Source organism: Zophobas morio, unplaced genomic scaffold (assembly GCF_036711695.1).
Source record: "Zophobas morio isolate AGI-343-1 ecotype UQ-CSIRO unplaced genomic scaffold, CSIRO_AGI_Zmor_V1 ptg000004l, whole genome shotgun sequence".
NCBI classification, from domain to species: Eukaryota; Metazoa; Arthropoda; class Insecta; order Coleoptera; family Tenebrionidae; genus Zophobas; species Zophobas morio.
In genome coordinates, this window is record NW_026972109.1 from 5,701,291 (window position 1) to 5,719,905 (window position 18,615).

Genomic DNA, 18,615 nt, shown 5'->3' on the forward strand with positions numbered 1-18,615 from the left:
AGAGTTACATATCGTAAAATTGAAGAAACAAAAAAAAATTAAAAATTTAAAAATTGCAAATCGAAAAACGAAACACTGAAGAACGAAAAATTGAAGAAATTGTAATTGAAAAAACAAACAATTTTAAAACAGGAACACGGAAAAATCGAAAAGTTGTAAAAATAAAGAAAATAAAAACCGAAACGAAAACTGAAAATCGAAAATTTGAAGCAATGAAAAATTCAAGAAACGGAAAATTGAAAAAATTGAAATTGAGAAAACAAAAAATTATAAATCGGAGCATTGAAAAATCGAAAAAATAAAAGTTGGAAATTCAAGAAAATGAAACATTTTAAAATGAATAGTCGAGAGTTACGTACGGTAAAATTGAAGAAACAAAAAAAAAATTAAAAATTGCAAAATTGCAAATCGAAAAACTGAAGAACGAAAAACTGGAAAAAATTAAACTGAAAAAACTAAAAATTTTAAAATAGGAACATGGAAAAATCGAAAAATTGTAAAAATAAAGAAAATGGAAAACCGAAAGGGAAAACCGCAAATCGAAAATTTGAAACAATCAGAAATTGAAGAAACGAAAAATTGAAAAAACTGAGATTGAGAAAACAAAAAATTATAAAAATTGAACATTGAAAAATCGAAAAAATTAAGAATTTAAAACTCGAGAAACTCAAATCGAAATTTGCAAAATATAGAAATTGAAAAACTGAAAGATTTAAACTTGATGAAAACTCGAAACTCAAAAAATTTGCGGGAGGGTCATTTACAGGATTGGTTTTAATTTAATGAAGGTTTTCAGGAAACAAAAATAGAAACTAAATTTCAAAGAAGCCGGATTTGTTTGTCAAAGTTCTGTCAAAATAACCTTCGACCAATTTTTATTTTTGTGGAAAAGTAGGCACGAATTTGTTAAGATACAAAGATAATTTACTCGTGTTTGTACATATTAAGCTTCCCCCTTCAAGCTAAAAGCAACGACGTTTGCAGAATTTCAATATTTTATACAGCAGAATTCGATTTGTGTTTTCCTGGTTGCTGTTTTGAGTTTGAAAGTTTTTCGAGATTCGGAAGAGATAATTGGTTAAATCAAGGTTACGTGTTGCAATTTAGTTTATAACAGTAATAGTTGTATAGCTATTATTATAGTATTACATTAGAAACTGATAAATTCATTGTGAAAACTGTTATGCGAACGTTATATAAATAGAACCATGACCAACAATAGTAAGTAACCTTTAAGGTCTAATACCCTCGAAGATAACTGAAATAACAGTAATAGCACAATAAATTCTATTTTGCAAAAATTAGGCTATTCATTCGTCATTCGTAGATAAAAAAAGTAATTTGTATGTGTTTTGTTTACACTAATTGTAAAATAATGGTGTTAAATCTCGTTTATTATTTTTGTTGTTGTTTAATTAATTTTCATTTGACTTACTTAAACCAGACGAGGTAAAACTTTTAAACGAAGTCCCGTTAAATAATTCTCTCCGAACGTCTACTTTGGAAAATGTTCCAATATAGCGTGAGTGTGCCATTTCCGGCGAGACATCCCGTACATTCGTTCTCACTTTCCCCAGTTACGGTCTTCGCAATCCATAACTTAGCCGACCTCTGGCCGAACTTACGTTCTCAAAGGCGGCGGGTCGTTGTCCAGGAACCAAAAAGGCCCCAAACAACAATTCCACGCCTTATTTATCAAAATGGTCAAAACCGACCGCGTGATTCATTCTCCACTTTACCATCATAAAAGCAGTAGTTAAGTCTCCGCTTTAGGTAAGTCTGGTTTTCTTTCCGCCCAAACCGAGCGCTTCACCATTTAACATAATTTTTATTCAAACCTTCCTCATTGAAAATTAATTATAATACTCATAATGACGGCAATTTCCCTATTAACTCCCTTCCCCAGCGCAAGACAAAAGGAATCATCGCTCCGTTTAATTTAATTGTTTTTCTTCGGCCTGCTCCGTCTTCTACCTCCCTCTGTTTGTTGAAATTGTTTACATCAACACCGCTCGACTAATTGATATAATATGCACCTAGTTATTAAAGTGCGACTTTATCGGTTTCGTTCGATAGTGTCTTAATTACAGGCAAACGCTTTTAGTCCGACCCTGCGAACTTCGAAGAGGGGCGACTGCAGCGAATCCTGACAGTCGGTTGCGGACACCGCACGAATTTCAGTCTTTCCGACGCGATTTAGTGAAGTTTTTCGGTTTTTCAAGCATGCAAACACAGTCGGATGAAGCTGCTGGAAGCTCAAAGGTAATTAATCTGTTTTCTAAGTGGCAGACACCTAGATAAAGTTGTGTGCTTCGTTCAATCTCGACTTAAACAATCGACATAATAAATTATACTGTTGATGAATGAACCCGAGCGAAATTTTAATTAGACCGGTTGCTCAAGAATCCACAATAACAAAGTCGGAGTTTTAGCAGCGTGTGTCATTCAGAAAGTTGTGTTAATCAGCTATGGAACACAAGTACGTGACGTGTGTTTTTTTGTTTTTATTTTTTGTTGGACAGCGGGAAAGTGTTGATGTTGTCTTAATTAGTGACATCCATTAATAAGTCACCGAAAAAATAACCTTGGTAGAATGGCAACACGCATTTCTAAATAGGCTTTAGAAGCGTTTATGTGTCGAGAATCGTAAAGAAAATCATATTTGTAATTAATGTCAGACGTTTAACAACTCGTGCGTTCGCAATCAATCTATCGGACCGTGTTGCGATAAGTAAATTGTGTAGGATAATGCCGATGTTTTACAATTCAGATTTTATTATATGATCAAGTACGAAAATAAGTTAAAGATCATGACCTGTTCGATAGCCACTTGTTACTTCACGTGGGAGTGTCAAAGTGTCAGTTATGGAAACGACGACGTTAACTTTGTTTCTGATAAGTGGCTTTAAACTGGGAAACAACTAACAACTTTAAAGTTTTTAAAAGGGATCACTTATAAAATCCGATCTGAGATGGGTTACTGTGCAGAGCACGTAGGCGATTTTCGAGTATTTCTTAGGAACACAGTTTATTCTTCAAAAAAAGTAAATTTGAAAATTTTTTTAATCGTACTTTCGGTGTTTTCCAGATTTTTTTTATATTTTGGCGTCAAAAGATGTTAATGATATTTTTGAAAAATGTCTAATAAATAATTATGCACTCGCGTGTTGCACACGCTGATATGAGTAAAAATACTTCAGCAGGAAAATGTCTACGTCACATGCATGGCAAGAAGTGACGCAGAGATTAAATTAGTCTTTAAGATAAAACTCCCCGATGTTGCCAATTTTCCTGGATTGAATACAGTGTTGACAGATTTTTATTTTAACAAATACCCATTTTTTTCTCCTTTGTATTAACAGAAAATTGTTTTATTTGTTTCAAGTTGTTTCTACACAGGAACCAGCATAATATCTTGTTTGTTTTTTTAATGAGATTTTTTCCCGAAATTTTTAGGTTTTTGAAGCTTTTTATTTTTGCTTAAATATATTCGTGATTTTGTTTTTAGTTGAGATAAAGAACGAACATGTTCAGAAAACTCCTATTGTCTTTGGAGAAAAGTCAAGAATTTTGTCTAAAAAATCTCTTGGAAAAACTAAGAAATCCGAGAACAAAATTCATCTTATGGGAATCGTTTTTTTTAAGTTTGTCTGGGTTTATGAAAATGTCGGGGTTTTCCTTAAGACAAAATTAACTTTATGTTGAGTTTGAATAAAAAACAGGCGATTTGCAGATTTTTTTTTAAATTTGTTTTCAAGACAGCGTTTTTGAAAATTTTCCAAATTTTGGGATTTTTCTCCTCAAAATTTCTGGGTCTTTTTCACGATTTTATTTCCTAAAGACACTTGTAATTCTATTTTCAGTTGAGAGAAACAATAAAAATCTTAAGACATCTACTAGCAATTTTAAAAAATATCTTAAAACGTCCACCTTTTCCTAAAGGCACTGGGAAAATTGAGTCTGAATATACTCAACGGATATAAAAATAGAAGATTTTAGAAAATTTTTAGAATTTAGAGTTTGTTCAACAAAATCTATGATTTTTTTTTGAAGATTTTGATTCTTGAGACAAAACTCAAGGTCTTAAGAAAAAAGAATTTTTAAAACGCCGAGAGAGGTAATAAATAGTGAGATGCTAAAAAGAACCAAATTCGAAATTTTGGGTTTTTCCCAAAATTTGTAGTTTTTTCAAATTTTTTTATTTTTGCTTAAATATATTAACGATTCTGTACTTAGTTGAGGTAAAGAACGAACATTTTCAGAAAACAACTTATTGTCTTGGGAGAAAAAGTCAAGAATTTTTGACAAAAAAGTCTCAAAAAAAAAATAAAATTTGAAAAAAATCAGCTCATAGAAATCATTTTTGTTCTTCTTTGTGTAGTTTTATGAAAATCTAGGAGTTTTACTCAAGATAAAATTAACTGTACGTTGAACTTGAATATAAACGGAAGATTTGCAAATTTTTTTTTGAAGGTTTTCCAAATTTTAGGATTTTCTTTCCAAAATTTTTAGGTCTTTTACACGATTTTATTTTCTAAAGCTATTGGTGCCTCTATTCTCAGTTGAGAGAATCAGTTAGCAAAACATTTACTTGACACAAAAAGTCAAGTAATTTTGAAAAATATCCCAAAATCTTGAAAAAAATCCTCAAAATCTAAAAAAAACACATTTTAATCAAGTTTCTGAGATGTGAGAACGCTGACGTTTTTTCTGAAGACACTAGAAAATTGAGTCAAAGTATCCTAACCCGAAATCAAATAGAAAATTTTAGTCAATTTTCAGAATTTAGATTTTTTCACCAAGATATGAATGAGTTTTTTTTCAAGATTTTGATTCTTGTGACTAAAAGTCAAGGCTTTGAGATAAAAGAATTTTTAAAATGGCCAGAGCGCTAATAAATAATGAAATGTCAAAAAAACAATTTTGAAATTTTGAGTTTTTTTGGCAAAATGTTTTTTTTTCAATATTTTTATTTTTGCTTAAATACATTAGCGATTCTGTTTTTAGTAGAGGTAAGGAACGAAAATTTTCAGGAAACATCTTATTGTTTTGGGAGAAAAAGTGAAGAATTTTTGGCAAAAATTTCTCAAAAAAAGTTTGTATAGTTTTATAAAAATCCCGTGTTTGTACGTAATACAAAATTAACGTTATCTTGAACTGAACTGGCAACATTTGTTTGAAATTTGTTTTTGAGATGTAATTTTTTTGAAGATTTCCCAAATTTTGGGTTTTCTCTTCCAAATTATTAGGTCCTTTTCACGATTTTATTTTCTAGAGACATTGGTGACTCTATTGTCAGTTGACAGTATCAGTAAAAATTTTGAGAAACATCTACTTGAAGCAAAAAGTCAAGTAATTTTGAAAAATAGCTCAAAATCTTGAAAAAAAATCCTCGAAAACATTTTTTTATGTTTCTGAGATGTGAAAACGTTGACTTTTTTTCTAAACATACGAGAAAATTGTGTAAGTATCCTAGAGTGACAGAAAACAGATTTTAGGAAATTTTCAGAATTTGGAATTTTTTCACCAAGATGTGAGTTTTTTTTCAAGACTGTGATTCTTAAGACCAAAAGCTAAGGCCTTGAGATAAAACAATTTTCAAAATGGCCAGAGCGCTAATAAATAATGAAATGTTAAAGAAACAAATTTGAAGTTTTGAGTTTTTTTGCCAACACTTTTTGCTTTTTTCAACATTTTTATTTTTGCTTAAATACACTGGCGATTCTGTTCTTAGTCGAAGTAAAGAACGAAAATTTTCAGGAAACATTTTATTTCTTGGGAGGAAAAGTCAAGAAGTTTCGACAAAATACCTCTCAGCTCATGGAAACCATTTTTGTTCAAGTTTGTGTAGTTTTCTGAAAATCCATGGGTTTTACGTAGGTAATACAAAATTAACTTTACGTTAAGCTTAAACAAAAACGTCAACATTTTTTTGAAATTTGTTTTTGAGATATAACGTTTTTTTTTACGATTTCTCAAATTTTGGGATTTTCTCTCCAAAATGTTTAGGTCCTTTTGACGATTTTATTTCCTAAACACATTGGTGACTCTATTCTCTGTCGAAAGAATCAGTGAAAATTTTGAGGCATCATTAACTTGGTACAAAATGTCAACTAATTTTGAAAAATATCTCATAATATTGAAAAAAAATCCTAAAAATCTGCGAAAAAAAAAACATGATTTTAATCAAGTTTCTGAGATGTGAAAACGTGGACTTTTTTCCTACAGTCACGAGAAAATCGCGTCTAAATATCCTAAACTGACATAAAGTAGAAGATTTTAGGAACATTTTGGAATTTAGAATTTTTTCACCAAGATATGAGTTTTTTTCAAGACTTTGATTCTTGAGATCAAAAGTCAATGCCTTGAGGTAAAATAATTTTCAAAATAAATACCGAAATGTTTGCGTTTTTTCAAAACCTTTATAATTGCTTAAATACATTAGAGACTCTGTCTTTGTTTGAGATAAAGAACGAACATTTTCGGAACACATTTTATTGCCTTCGGAGAGGAGTCAAGAATTTTTGACAAAAATCTCGAAAAAACTAAAAAATCTTAGAAAAAATTCTGTTATGAAAACCAATTTTGTTCACGTTCGTGTAGTTTTATGAAAATCTCGGGGTTTTACGTACGACAAAATTAACTTTATGTTGAGCTTATAATAAAAACTGAAGATTTGCAAACATTTTTTTGAAATCTGTTTTTAAGATATAACTTTATTTTGAAGAATTTCTAAATTTTGGGATTTTCTCCAAAATGTTTAGGTCCTTTTCACGATTTTATATCCTAAACATTGGTGACTGTATTTTCAGTGGATAAAATCTTAACAAAACATCTACTTGACACAAAAAGACAAGTAATTTTGAAAAATGTCAAAATTTTGAAAAAAAATTCTCAAAAATCTGAGAAAAAATTTAACAATTTTTAATCAAGTTGCTGAGATGTGAAAACGTCGACTTTTTTCATAAAGACACGAGAAAATTGCGTCTTAGTATGCTAAACGGACAAAAAACAGACGATTTTAGGAAATTTTAAGAATTTAGAATTTTCCACCAAGATATGAGTTTTTTTTTCAACATTTTGATTCTTGGGGCCAAAAGTCAAGGCCTTGAAATAAAAGAATTTTCAAAATGGCCAGAGCGCTAATAAATAATGAAATGTTAAAAAACCAAATTGAAATTTTGAGTTTTTTTTGTCAAAATTTTTTGTTTTTCTCAAAATTTTTATTTTTGCTTAAATACACTAGCGTTCTGTTCTTAGTTGATGTAAAGAATGAAAATTTTCAGAAAATATTTTATTGTCTTGGGAGAAAAACTCAATAATTTGTTACAAAAATCTCTCAAAAAAACTAAAAAATCTGAAAAAAATCAGTTCATCGAAACGATTTTTGTTCAAGTTGGTATAGTTTTATGAAAATCCCGGAGTTTTACGTAATACAAAATTAATTTTACGTTGAGCTTAAATCATAACGGCAAGATTTTTTGAAATTTGTTTTGAGATATAACTTTTTTTGAAGATTTCCCAAATTTTGGGGTTTTCGTTCCAAAATTTTTACGTCATTTTCACGATTTTATTTCCTAGAGACATTGGTGACTCTATTTTCAGTTGAGAGAATCAGTGAAAATTTTGAGAAAACATCTACTTGACACAAAAAGAAAAATATCTTAAATTATTGAAAAAAAATCCTCAAAAATTTGAGAAAAAAAAACATGATCTTAATCAAGTTTTTGCGATATGAAAACGTCGACTTTTTCCCCAGACACGAGAAAATTGAGTCTAAGTATTGTAAACTGACAAAGTAGAAGGTTTTAGGAAATTTTCAAAATTTAGAATTTTTTCACTAAGATATGTGTATTTTCCAAGACTTTGGTTCTTGAGACCAAAAGTCAAGGCCTTGAGGTAAAATAATTTTCAAAATAAATAGTGAAATGTATGACCAAATTCGAAATTTTGAGTTTTTTTTCCAAAATTTTGAGTTTTTTCAAAACCTTTATATTTGCTTAAATACATTAGAGACTCTGTCTTTGTTTGAGATAAAGAACGAACATTTTCGGAACACATTTTATTGCCTTCGGAGAGAAGTCAAGAATTTTTGACAAAAATCTCGAAAAAACTAAAAAATCTTAGAAAAAATTCTGTTATGAAAACCAATTTTGTTCAAGTTTGTGTAGTTTTATGAAAATCTCGGGGTTTTACGTACGATCAAATTAATTTTATGTTGAGCTTATAATAAAAAGTGAAGATTTACAAAATTTTTTTTGAAATCTGTTTTTAAGATATAACTTTTTTTTTGAAGAATTTCTAAATTTTGGGATTTTCTCCAAAATTTTTAGGTCCTTTTCACAATTTCATACTTGACACAAAAGTTAAATATATCAAAATCTTGAAAAAAAAAATCAAGCTAAGAACTTGAGAAAAAAAACTTCAAATTTCTGAGATTTTGTGGGAACGTCGACTTTTTTCTAAAGACACTTAGAAAGTTGAGTCTAAGTAAGCTGAAGTTTCTGAGGCAATATAAATATATAAAAAAACTAAAAAGAAATCCAGACCTCTAAAAAAATTTATTACTTTTGGATTCGTGAAGTTGTATAAAAATCTCGACTTTTGCGAAAAGACATTGACAAAAGTAACTTTATCCTGAGCTGAAACAAAAACTTGAAACTTCTCATTGTTTCAGTTGCAATTATATGGTGGGGGTTCTGACTCATTGTTATGGGAAATTGACATGAAAAACGCAAAAATTTCAGAATTTAGGGGCCGAGTTTTCGATTTTTTTATGACCACAAGTGGCGACCGCTTTTTTAGGGGTGAGTTTTCTGGCTCACTACATGGTCGGTACATTACACCGTTTTAGGGGGTGGGTTTTTCGATACCCCAAAGAAAAAGGCCAGAAATCTCTGAAAAATTCAGAAAATGTTGCGATTTCCCATGTTAATTATGAATTATGTATGAACCAGAACCCCCGTCATATAACTACTTGTTTAATAGGTTATAATAACTAAGCTAATGTTTTCTAGAAATCTATAACGTCATATCAAAATATTGTGGACTAAATTTTACCCGAAAATGGATAATACAAAATTTAAAAATTATAAAATTTCTAAGTAAGATAGAAACTCAAGACGGGTTCATAAAACACAAGTGTAAGGGTTATTATTTTATGAAATTTAATAATATTTAATGCAGAAAATTTTGATTGCTGGTGGGATGATTAGAAAAATTTTGGTTACTTCTTCAGCTTACACTCGGAAAGTGCAAACGAAAGAGACGAAAAATGTAAAATGACAATAAACCTTGAAAAAACAGCTGTGAAGATCGTTTACAAGCTTTATTATTTTCCGCGATTTCATCCTATCGGAAATTTTTTCCACAACCTCACGCGTCGTATTTAAGTCAGCCTTGTTGTGCCGCAAGTAAAAAATAAACTTTTACGACTCACAATAAAATCATCTCGTACATTATTACCCCAACCTCGTGGTACTTTTCAGATAATTGTGCACGCAAAAAGTGTTTACACAAAGCAGCCTCTCCCAATTTTCCTGTTTCCAAACCCGCCATCTGCCCTTGGTTTGTTTGTGTAGCTTTTACACTCCTTGGTACGGAGTGGTTGAAATAATTATGTATCTTTATGTGTTTTGAAATCCGCAGGAACCGACCTTCACCATTTATTTTCGGCATTCTAATGCATTTTAATATCAGCTCGCTAATAATACGCACTGCGAGCTCTTTAAAATTTGATCATAATCGATGGCGCCAACTTTCAGCACCTGCATTAACTATGCACCCATCATAACCCTGTCTCCGGCAGGCCATAAATCAATCATCCGTCGTGACAGTCCTTAAAATAATCAATTAACCTTGATTGTTGTTAAACCGCTCGTTTAAGTGTCGTAATGATCGTCTATTTCCGTTTCCGACAATTAGCCGCGCAAAAGTCTAATCGTGGACGAGCAATTTTCATACAATTAATTCATGGAGCGTAGGATTGGTGATTTTTACTTCCCGAGCGATTGCTAAGGAAGTATAAGGTCATTTTGATTGGGTGCCTGGAAATTTACTACCGCACCGACTACTTTTCAGATAACTCTGGAGATTTTTAGATGTAGCCAACCCTTTACTATTCCCTAAACGGGAATGAAATATTCCCTAACTAATTTAAACAGTTATAAGTTTGGGAATGGAAATGAGGCACGACATGTCAGACACTTAGTAAGTAGTTGCAACGAAGAGGAGAAATTAGTTCCAACATCGATGTTAATGTTGTGTCAGACCGTAATTGAATCACATTTATTACGCGCCAAAATGCACACTATTAAAATCTGACAAGATTCTAATTTGGGTACGGTAATCGATAGTTTTGGAGGCGTTAAATGGAGACGTTTTTCTCGACGGAATAAATTAAGTTGGTTATGGAGGAGGATAAGCCGCTGATTTATGGCCAATCGAAGATTACGCTGAATTAATTTTGGGCGATATTATGAGAAATTACGCTAGATTAGGCCTGGAATGGGGGCACACACACGGTGGTTCAGTTATGTAATACTAGGCAAAAATAAATAACGTGCACACGTTTTAGTAGCTTTAAAGTGGATTTCGTTCCACAGACTCTTTAATTGAAGTAAAAGTAAACACGGGATAATTTAAAAGACAGATAGAATCCCTGTATAATCAAAATAACTAAAATCGTGTGGTCTTACACTTGTTTAGTTGGAAACCACACGTTAAAAAAACTTGAAAACTAAACGGTCGGAAATCACGAAGATCAAAACTTCTGCTGACTTCGGCGGGACTCCTTGTCAATAAAAGGTCAAAACCCTGTCTATTGTTCGAAATTTACAAACCCGGCATCTCTCTATTCGCTCGTCCCAAAATCGAACCGCCCTCAAATTGACCGGAAAACATGCCATAATGAAAATCCGCGCTTTTCCGGAAATGTTCCATGTTTCTGCACCAGCGCACGGACGTAACCACAACAAACAGAACCCGCTAAAGCAATTCAAGAGCCTTTTCGTGACATTAATTTCGCCCGGAACATAATTTTCGGTGTTATGAGTGCTCCTCAGATTTATAACGGAATTATTTCGGGTAATGGGATTCACGATATTGCAAATTTTTGTAGGTCCGAGATAATATTAAGGAAGTTTTACGATTTGATATTGAACCCGGAGACGTTTGAGCTGTAATTAAAAAAATATATCGTACGATCAGATTTCCTAATCTCAATTTTAAATTCGCGTAATTACAGACTTCAGTCTGTATCTATGCTGGAATTAGCATAACGCACAAACTGCATATTTTGTTGCTAGTTTTTTCGGTTATTCGCGTGAGATCGGGGGATTTTCGGGTTTGGGGGAAATATTGACGTGCGAGTCATAATTAAAATTTTCAGCCGGGTTTCGGAATTTTCTGTTGCCATAAATATGTAAATACGCCCCCCACATAAAGAAGACTGATTTTCATATTAATGTGAAACTTGGTTTGATACCTGTCGATCTCAATAAATGCAAAACTTGTCCCGTTCGAGATTTAGGTACAGACGAATACAGAATTTAGATTCCATCTCGGATTGCACATAATATGATTATGAAATAAGCTTATATGATGGCGTATTGATCCAGTGAGCGAAAACGTGCAGCCCGTGGAGATAAAGTGGGATTTTTAGATGATTTTTTATGGCGGATAAATGGGATACGATAATCAGGCCTAATTCAGAACTGACACTTTTTCCGTGGGAGCTGTTCTTGGCAGTTTTAATGGTAGTTGGAAGAATCGCAAGATTGTAATATTTTTGAAAAAAAAAAAGGTTTAGATTTAGTAATTACTGTGGAAGTGGGTCACTCTTATTGGAAATTTCCTCCGGCTCACGAGTCTCTGCTTGTTTGTCCTGTATCTCTTCAAACAAAGGAGAAAAATGCTTTTTAATGGAAAAAATTAAAGCTGGACAAATCGGCTGAAAAAGGGGTCTTACCTCGGTTTAAAATTTTGTTTGCTTTGGTGTATTACGCTCAGATGTTCGGTATTATTTCTTCCGAAATACTTTGTTCGATGAAGAAGTCTATTAAAAGTTTTGAATTAAACGATTTCATATTTAATGATTATCCCGGCGCCTCCACCATTTTTACCAAATTATAATTTTTCTTTCAGAACTGTGCGAAATTGTGTTCATCTTGTCGGGAATTGTTTCTGGAATACGAATCTGTTGTTGTTTTCATCGTATCTTTCCAAGTCATTGAGAAAAATCCCTTTTCATGAAAATAATTAGAGTTGTCAAAACTACTTAACATTTTTGCAGTTTTTAAATTTAACTATTATCCCGGCGCATCCACCATTTTTATCAAATTTTAATTTTTCTTTGGGACACGTGCGAAACTCTGTTCATTTTGTCGGGAGTTTCTTCTGGGTTACGAATCTGTTGTTTTTCTCGTATCTTTTCAAACGATTGGGGCAAATCCGTTTTCATTAAAATAATTAGAGTTCTCAAAATTAGTCGAAAAATGAATTTACTCGAATAAAATTTTTGCTTGGTTTGTAATATTAGGTTCTGATATCAAGATAATTTAAGAAAATGTATTGTTTTTGCGGAAATATATTGTTTTAAAGCTTTTTATAATTTTTGAAGCGAATGGTTTTAAATTTAATGAAGTATTATCCCGGCGTCTCCACCATTTTTATCAAATTAACAATTTTTCGAGTTTTTAATTTAAAATTTTGCGATTATCCATTTCTCAACTACAATTTTTCAATTATTCGTTTTTTAACCTTTGTGTTATAAAATATTTCAATTTTTCGATTTTTGAAATTTTTAATTTAGATATCCGAGTTTCTAGATTTTTAATTTTTTGTTTATTCAATATTTTGGTTCTTCAGTTTTTCGATTTGCAATTTTTCTAGTGCTCAGTCTTGAGTTTTTCAATTTTTCGATGTTTCAGTGTTACAGTTTTTCGATTGTTCACTTTTTCAATTTTTCGATTTCCCAATCATCTGATTTTTCGATTTTTTAAATGAATTTTTTTAATTTTCTGGGTTTTTCAAATTTATAATTTTTTAAGTTTTTGAGTTTTTGTATACCATTTTTTTATTTCCAAATTTGTAGTTGTGGTTCCATTGAGTTTTCGTTGCATCAAATTTTTGATGTGCAAATTTTTAGGTTTTCAAATTAAAATTTTTCAATTTTTGGTTTTTTAAGCTTTGTGTTTTTAAAATTTTCGATTTTCCGATTTTAGATTTTTTAGTTCCTAGATCTTTAACTTTTCCATTATTCAGTATTTCGGTTCTTTAGTTTTTAGATTTGCAATTTTTCTTGAATTTTGCGATTTTTCGATGATTTACTGTTACAATATTTCGATTTTTCTATTCGACATTTTTTCGATTTGACAATTTTTGAATTTTACTGTTTCCTGATTTTTCGATATTTTTGATTGTTCAGTTTTACAATTTTGTAATTTTTCGATTTCTCATTCAACCTATTTTTCGATTTCTTGATTGAAAATTTTTCAGTTTCTCGGTTTCTCAAGATTTTGAGTTTTTTTATTCGATTTTTCTGTTTCAAAATTTTTAATTTTGGTTCCATTAAGTTTTCGTTTCATCAAATTTTCGATGTGCAGGTTTTAGGTTTTCAAAATTTAAATTTTTCAATTTTTGCGTTTTTTAACCTGCGTGTTTTTAAAATTGTCAACTTTACGATTTTTTATTTTTATTTTACATTTTTTAGTTTCTACATCTTTAATTTTTCGATTTTTCAATATTTCGGTTCTTCAGTTTTTCGATTTGAAATTCTTCTTAAAATTTGCAATTTTTCGATATTTCAGTGTCACAGTTTTTCGATTTTTCACTTTTTCAATTTGGACATTTTTTGGATTTTACTGTTTCTTGATTTTTGGGTGTGTTTGGTTGTGCAGTTTTACAAATTTTAATTTATCGATTTCCAATCAACCGATTTTTCGATTTCTTAAATAAAAAATTTTCAATTTCTCGGTTTTTTAACTTTTAAATTTTTCAAGACTTTTAGTTTTTTGTATTCGATTTTTCTGTTTCAAAATTTTGAAATTTGGTTCATTGAGTTTTCATTTCACTAAATTTTCGATGTTCAAGTTTTTTTGTTTTCAAATTTAAGTTTTTCATTTTTCGTTTTTTCCTTTGTGTTTTTAAAATTTTCAGTTTTCCGATTTTTGATTTTGATTTAAAATTTTTTTGTGTCTGGATCTTTAAGTTTTCGATTATTCAATATTTCGGTTCTTTCCTTTTTCGATTTGCAGTTTTTCTTGAATTTTTAAATTTTTCGTTTTGACAATTTTTTAATTCTACAGTTTTTTGATTTTTCGATATTTTTGATTGTTTTTCAACGAAAAATTGAAAAATAGAAAAAGGGAAAATTTAGAAACTAAAAAATCGAAAACAAAGATCGAAATACTGAACAATTCCAAAGCCGAAAAATCGAAGAATTGAAAAATTTAAAACAAGAAATTGAAACATCGGATGATTGAGAAATCGAAAGATTATTAAATTGTAAAATTTGAAAATCAGGAAAATTGAAAAATCGTATGACAAATCGAAAAATTAAAAAATCGAAAAATTTAATGAAAGAAAAATTCTAAAGTTGAAAAATCAAAAAACTGAAATTAAACATCTGAAAAGTTTCAAATTGAAAAATTGAAAAAACAAAACTCAAAGATCAAAAAATCGAAAAATTGAAAACCCTAAATTAAAAAATCGGACAATTGAGAAATAGAAAAACTGTAAAATTGAGAAACATAAAAACTGCAAATCAAAAAATTTAAGCGAAAAATTGAAAAACTTAAAAATCAAAAAAATGGAACAATTGAAAATTTTGAAAGTGATAAAACGAAAAACTGAAAAATTTAATATTGAAAACTGGAAAAATTGCAAATCGAAAAATTGATGGAACGAAAATTGACAAATCGGAAAAGGGAAAATTTAGAAACTAAAAAATCGAAAAATTAAATAGGTAATTCTAAAACCGAAAAATTGAAAAATTTAAAACAAGAAATTGAAACAGCAGATGACTAAGAAATTGAAAGATTATTAAATTGTAAAATTGGAAAATCAGGAAAATTGAAAAATCGTATGAGAAAATCGAATAATAAAAAACTGATAATTCAACAATTTGTAGAGTCAAAAATCTGACAAATCAAAAAAACCAAAAATTGCAACACTAAACCACCGAAAAATTGAAAAATTAACTAAAAAGTCGGGAAAAGAAACAAAAAATTGTAAAATTCAAAAGTTGAAAAATCGAAAAACTGAAAAATTAAAAATTGAAAATCCGAAAAATTTAAAATTGAAAATTGAAGAAACAAAAACTCAAAGATCGAAAAATTGAAAAATTAAAAATCAAAAATTGAAAAATAGGACAATTGCGAAACAAAAACTGCAAACCGAAATTTGAAAAGTGAAAAAACGAAAAATTGAAAAATTTAAGTTGAAAACTCGAAAAAGGGAAAATTTAGAAACTAAAAAATCGAAAACAAAAATCGAAAACAAAAATCGAAAAACTGAACAATCCTTAGGCCGAAAAATTGAAAAATTGAAAAATTTAAAAATAAAAATCTGAAAAGTTTCAATTCAAAAAATGGAAGAAACAATAAACTAAAAAATTGAAGAATTAAAAATAAAATTGTTTGATGTTTTTAAGTTTTCAAATTAAATTGTTCAATTTTTTTGTCTTTTCTTAAGTTTTGTATTTTTAAAGTTTTCAATTTTCCAATTTTTGGGATTTCTTTTTTTTTCTTTTCGTTTTTTTAGTTTCTATATCTTTAATTTTTCGATTTTTCGTTCCTTTCTGGTTTTCAATCTTCTAATTTTTAATTTTTTCAATGTTTCAGAGTTACAATTTTTTGATTGTTTAATTTTACACTGTTATAATTTTTCGATTTCTCAATTATACAATTTTTCAGTTTTCATTTTTCAGTTTCACAATTTTTCAATTTTTCAACTTTGAATAATGATTTAGGCGAACACAATTTGGTGCAGATCTGAACAAAAAATTTAATTTTTATAAAAATGGTGGAAATGTATATTTAAATCACGATTTGTCAAATTGAAGAAAGGAATTAGAAATCGAAAATTTTAAAACTCAGAGGTAAGAGTGGGAAAATTAAAGAAACAAAAAATAGAAGATCCAAAAATTAAAAAATTAAAAACCAGAAATTGAAAAATCGGACAATTGAGAAAATGAAAAATCATAAAATTGTAAAAATGAAAAACATAAATTGCAAATCGAAAAATTTAAGCGAAAAATTGAAAAACGCAAAAAAATGGAAAATCTGAAAATTTCAAAAGTAAAAAAACCAAAAATTGAAAAATTTCAGACTGAAAACCCGAAAAGTTTTTTGTCGAAAAATTGATGGAACGAAGAAATGAAAAATCGAAAAAGGGAAAATTTAGAAACCAGAAAATCGAAAACAGAAATCGAAAAATTGAACAATTCTAAAGCCGAAAAATCGATAATTAAAAAAATTAAAACTAGAAATTGAAACATCAAATGACCGAGATATCGAAAGATTACAAAATCGTAAATTTGAACAATCTAAAAAGTGATAATTGAAGAATTTGTAGATTCAAAAACGTGACAAATCGAAAAAACGAAAAATTATAACATTGAAACACTGAAAAATTGAAAAATTAACTAAGAAGTTGGGAAGAAAAACAAAAAAATTGAAAAATTCAAAAGTTGAAGAATCGAAAAACTGAAAAATTTAAAACTGAGAATCCGAAAAAGTTCAAACTGAAAAACTGAAGAAACAAAAAATTAAAGATCGAAAAATGGAAAAATTAAACACCAGAAATTGAAATATGGCGCACTTGAGAAATAGAAAAATTATAAAATTGTAAGAAATACAAACTGCAAATCGAAACATTTAAACGAAAAATTCAAAAACTAAAAAATCGAAAAAAATGTAAAAACTAAAAATTTCCAAAGTGAAAAACGTAAATAAAAATTGAAAAATTTAAGATTGAAAACCTGAAAAATTGCATTTCGAAAAATTGATCTAACGAAAAATTGAAAAATCGATAAAGGAAAAATGTAGAAATTAAAAAATCGAAAATGAAGATTGAAAAATTGGACAATTCTAAAGGCGAAAAATCGAAAAATTTAAAACAAAAAATTAAAACATGGGATAACTGAGAAATGAGAAGATTATTAAATTGAACCGTCGTAAATCTAAATAATCAAAAAAGTGATAATTGAAGAATTTGTAGATCCAAAAATCTGACAAATCAAAAAAAAACAAAAATTATAACATTTAGGCACCGAAAAATTCAAAAGTTGAAGAATCGAAAAACTGAAAAATTTAAAACTGAAAATCCGAAAAAGTTCAAACTGAAAAATTGAAGAAACAAAAAATTAAAGATCGAAAAATGGTAAAATTAAACACCAGAAATTGAAATATGGCGCACTTGAGAAATAGAAAAATTATAAAATTGTAAGAAATAAAAACTGCAAATCGAAATATTTAAACGAAAAATTCAAAAACTAAAAAATCGAAAAAAAATTAAAAACTAAAAATTTCCAAAGTGGAAAACATAAATAAAAATTGAAAAATTTAAGGTTGAAAACCTGAAAAATTACAATTCGAAAAATTGATCCAACGAAAAATTGAAAAATCGATAAAGGAAAAATGTAGAAATTAAAAAATCGAAAATAAAGATTGAAAAATTGGACAATTCTAAAGGCGAAAAATCGAAAAATTTAAAACAAGAAATTGAAACATGGGATGACTGAGAAAGGAGAAGATTATTAAATTGAACCATCGTAAATCTAAATAATCAAAAAAGTGATAATTGAAGAATTTGTAGATCCAAAAATCTGACAAATAAAAAAAAAACAAAAATTATAACATTTAGACACCGAAAAATTGAAAAGTTAACTAAAAAATCGGGAAGAAAAATAAAAAAAGTGGGAAATTCAAAAGTTGAATGTCGGAAAATTGAAAAATTTGAAATGAAAAATCTGAAAAATTTCAAATGAAAATATTGAAGAAACAAAAAACTCAAACATCGAAAAATTGAAGAATTAAAAATAGAGAACCTGAAAATCGGTTGACTGAGAAATTGAGAAATCGAAAATTAACAAAGTTCGCAAAGAGAAAATTGAAAAACTGAAAAATTGAAAAATTTTGAAAATTAAAAATTGGTAACCGTAAATTGCAAATCAAAATCTAGGGAGGAATTCGAATAAGAGGAACACAATTTCGTTCAGATCTGTGCCAAATTGTGTTAACCTTCCAAGGAATCTGTTACTGTTTTCTCTGTATCTTTTCAAACGATTGAGAAAAACGCGTTTTCATGGAAATAAATAAATTCGTCCAAATTGGTCCAAAACTTTAGTCAAATTTTAAATTTTCTTCAAATCTCTGCGTAATTGGGTCGTTTTTATCGACAACTTTCTGAATCACGAAACCGTTGTTGTTTTTTTTGTATCCCTTTGGAAAAAATTGCGTTTTTATGGAAAAAATTAAGTTGGTCAAATTGATAAAAAAGGTATTTAACACAGTTTAAAACTGAGTTAGCTTTGTGATATTACGTGCAGATATCAGTACATTCAAAGATAAGCATACCGAAATATATAGATCGATGAGGAAGTTTCTTATTTTT

At 29.1% G+C, this 18,615-nt stretch overlaps 1 protein-coding gene across 1 annotated transcript in view; it reads left to right on the plus strand.

Annotated features, from left to right (window-relative positions):
* Positions 1-2,161: 2,161 nt before the first annotated feature.
* The window catches only part of LOC135139091 (octopamine receptor Oamb), a 251,743-nt gene continuing 235,289 nt past the window's right edge, over positions 2,162-18,615 (plus strand). The window contains exon 1 of the mRNA XM_064069188.1: positions 2,162-2,262. The gene's annotated coding sequence lies outside the window, so the exon portion shown is untranslated. The remainder of the gene's footprint in view (positions 2,263-18,615) is intronic.